This window comes from Pteropus medius, unplaced genomic scaffold, assembly GCF_902729225.1.
Source record: "Pteropus medius unplaced genomic scaffold, Ma_sr-lr_union100, whole genome shotgun sequence".
Classification (NCBI taxonomy): Eukaryota; Metazoa; Chordata; class Mammalia; order Chiroptera; family Pteropodidae; genus Pteropus; species Pteropus medius.
Genome location: NW_024351543.1, coordinates 11,902,670 through 11,906,521, shown reverse-complemented (window position 1 = coordinate 11,906,521; position 3,852 = coordinate 11,902,670). Strand labels below are relative to the sequence as shown.

At 33.6% G+C, this 3,852-nt stretch overlaps 1 pseudogene; it reads left to right on the top strand.

The window, feature by feature from the left end:
* The first annotated feature begins 211 nt into the window (after positions 1-211).
* LOC120586863 (uncharacterized) lies at positions 212-330 on the top strand (annotated as a pseudogene).
* The last annotated feature ends 3,522 nt before the right edge of the window (positions 331-3,852 follow it).

Sequence of the window (3,852 nt, the reverse complement as noted above, 5' to 3'; positions counted from 1 at the left end):
CCAACCAAGTTAATTACTATTTGGTGCAAAATTATTCATTAAAATAGTAACAAACAAAACCCAATAGCACTCTAATAGTATTTTTTCCCATTAATGAAAAGATAGTTAAATATTAGGTAACCTATTAATATGTCATTAAATTAATAAGTCAAATGAGAAAAAATATGGTCATATCTGTAAGTGACAAAGTCATTCAATAAAATTGAAAAAGGTCTACAGCCATGCTACCCTGAACGTGCCTGATCCCATCTGATCTCGGAAGCTAAGCAGTGTCGGCCCTTGTTAGCACTTGGATTGGAGACCACTTAGGAAGACCAGGTGCTGTAGGCATAAAAAAAAAAAAAAACAAATGAAATAAAATAAAATTGAAAAAAATAAAGAATAAAAAATTTCAGGTGAGGTCATCAAGATGGGGACTTTAGTGGCCCTCACAAGAAGACCAACTAGCACCTATCCATAGACAAGATAACAATGCAAAAATCCCAGAACCTGGGGGTGAGACTGAAGCACCGCCCAAAAACCTGAATTTAAAATGTTAACCTGGCATGAGAAAAAGAGAAACAAAGCAAAGTAGGGCAATGGATATTCAATAAAACATTATTATATTTCTTGTTATTTTAATACATTTGCTTTTTAACTTTTAAACTAGAGTATAAGTGACTTCTACACCACCATTACAATATTAGTGCATCTAACTTTGACTATATATTTATCATTATCAGTGAGTTTACACATTCATGTTTTTATGATGCCAATCATCTTTCTTTTATTTCAGCTCAGAAGTTTTCCTTTTTCGTAAAGAAATTAAAGTATAATTTGTGTGGAATTTTATAACAGAATTGTGTGTGTGTGTGTGTGTGTGTGTGTGTATACACACACATATATATATGTGTGAGTTTTTTATTTGATTCTTCTTGTGTTTTCTAAGTATAATTACTTCTCCAGCACTAGCCAATAGAAATATATTATGGTTAACAAAAGTAAGCTATATATATAATTTTAACTTTCTATATGTTGCACATATTATTTTATTCTCATTTTTAATATACTTTGGTTTATATTTAGTTTTTTTTTTTTTTTTTTTTGCTCCTTGTACAGTTGGTATCTATTTTTTTAACTTCCTAATTATTTTTAAGTCTTTCTAAGAGAACATATTTTGGCCTTATCGATCTATCTTGTGTCTTTTGCTTCATTGATTTGGTCTTTTGCATGTGTTAACTTCCTCTTTTCATTTCTTTTAGGTTTGCTTTTTTTCTTTACAAAGTCTTTTCGGAAATTTTCCATTTTTAATACTTTCTAAAGAATGCATTAAGTATCCTGAGCTTGATTTTGGTACATTTTCTGTGGGGTACTTGGTCGGCTTTTTTATATGAAAAAACTACATCTTCCTTCAGCTTAACAGAAACATCCTCTCCTCCTTTTCCTCTCTCTTTTCCTCCTCCTCTTACTCTTCTTCTTGCTTTCAATTTCCATCTCTCAGTTATTGTTTTCTCCTCCTGTATGTCTGTTTTCATAGATACTAGATCTTCTATATTTGTCTTCCAAGTCTTTTACTATTTGTCTCTTATGTTCAATCTTTTAGTTGTTTGGCTCTATATTTTCAGATAGTTTTTCTCAAACTTGAGTAATAATTATTTCTCTCTTAAGGTAAAAATATTCATGGAACACCAAAAGCATATCCAGACTCAGTTTAAGAAGCAATTCGTTTGAGGTCAATAACTCAATTTTCCATATTATCCATTTAGCCTTTCCATGGAGTTTTTTTTTTTTTTTCCATTTCTGTAATCACTTATCTCTATTTTCATAGTAGCCTAATTTGATTTGTTTCATGGAGGCTGTATCTTCTCAATTTGCTCTAAAGATGGAAATTTTTTAGATCCTATTAGTGACCTCACAAAATTTTCATGATAAGAATTTTGAAATATAACTTTAAAAAGCAAGACTGAATACAAAATAGGGAGATAGAAGTGTGGCTTCAGGAACAACCAAAGAGAAAGAGTCTCCAGAATCCTCTATGTGATTTTTGTCTTCTTTTCTCAAAGTCACATCTACAGATATGCTCTTCTTGATATTCAGTATGAAAATAAGTCTTAAGTATTATAAAATATAGGTAAAATGAAAGGAAGAACAAATACAACAAGAAGGTACAGATTAAGAAAAAATACAACTAAACCATAACTTAAAATAAAATAGAAAATTAAAATAATTAAGAATTAAAAAGACAGCAAGTATGTAAACCTTGTATCAAAAATAATATTTTAAAATTTTAGAAAAAAAGATTAAAAGCTAATTAGGTAAAAGTATATAATATGAAAATGAAATCAATAAAAGATAAAAGTGTAGTACCAGAATATTAGTTAAGAAAGAGAAAATTAAAAGTTAAGAAACAAAGGAAAACTTTAAATTTTAAAAATTAAAATGAAACAATAGGTATGTCAAGGGTCCCAAATCATCCTCAGGCTTAAACCTCATGGTGCACTATAACCTCATGGTTTATGATAGTACAAGGACATAGATTAAAATCAGCAAATGGAAATGTATATGGAGTAAAGTCTAAGAAAAACCAGAAATAATCTTCCACTGTTTAACATGGATGGGCTTACTTCTCCCAGCATCAATGTATGACAACACATGCAGAAGTTCTGCCAACCAGAGAAGCCTGCTAGAGTTCTGGTGTCTAGGATTTTTATTGGAGTTCAGCATACAGCACCTGCATGAGTGACCTTAGCTACTCAGTGAGTACCAGGGCCTCTGGCATACAAAACCAAGCATTCACCATCAATCACATTGTTAGTACTAGTATCACATGGCCCAAAGCCTCAGGCATACAATACTGATATCGGGCAGAATATCCCAAGGGCTCAGAGCTCATTCTCCCAAAAGCCAGCCACCTGCCAGTCCTAAAACAGACCTTCCCTCAGGTTGAAGTAACCCAGGCCTGTTGAATTAACCCTCTTCTGCATAATAGGGTAGGAAAAAAATACAAAAAAAAAAAAAAATGGGAAAGAAGAAGAAAGACTAAAATTCCAAGACAAAAGCTAGAAGAATTAAAAGATAAATATTTTTTTAAAAATCAACATAAATTTCAGTGACTAAATTTATTAAATCAAAGCCAAGATTCTCAAAGGAAAAAATAATACAGGGAAACATAGGAAGGGAAAGAAGTGAAGGAAATTACTTGTAGGCAAGCAAACAGAAGTCTCCCAGCTGAGAGGCTGGTGTTGGAGAAGAGAGAACCTGGGACTCTGTCTTGCCTCCACCCAACTTTAGATGCCCAGTGGTGTCCTAAGTTCTTCTAGCACCTATTATGAGAGGGCCTCACCTGGTTAGAGAGGCCACCCCATTCAGAGGCCTCAGACAGCAATTAACAGCCCAGGCCTTTGGTTTTTTCATATGCTCAGGTGCCCATCTTTCTCCAGGAAGGTTGCTGGCTCTGTCAAGTTCATAAGCTATGTAGCACATTCGTGTAAGCATCTTGGAGTGAAAGTGTATGGCATGCTGCTTCCCTAATCCCTTAGTTACATCTTAGCCATTTTCACATTGGGCATCACCTGTATTCTGCGAATCCAATCTCTCTCCATCTCCTTGTATCTACATATTAGGAACACAGATTTCCTATTTAGGGCAACAAAAAAACTAATGAACATCTTGTCACTATGAAGAGCAGATGTCTAGAAGCTTCCACGTTAACCTTCAACCATGGGGACAAATGAGACAAAGAAAGAGAGCGCCACTCTGAGAGCGTGTTATGTGCCACTGCAAAGTGAAAAATGCATTTGCTGAAAGCAAACAGCTACCACTTATGAAAAGCTATCAGGACTCCAAGTCCAATTAGAGAAAGGAAAAAAAAAT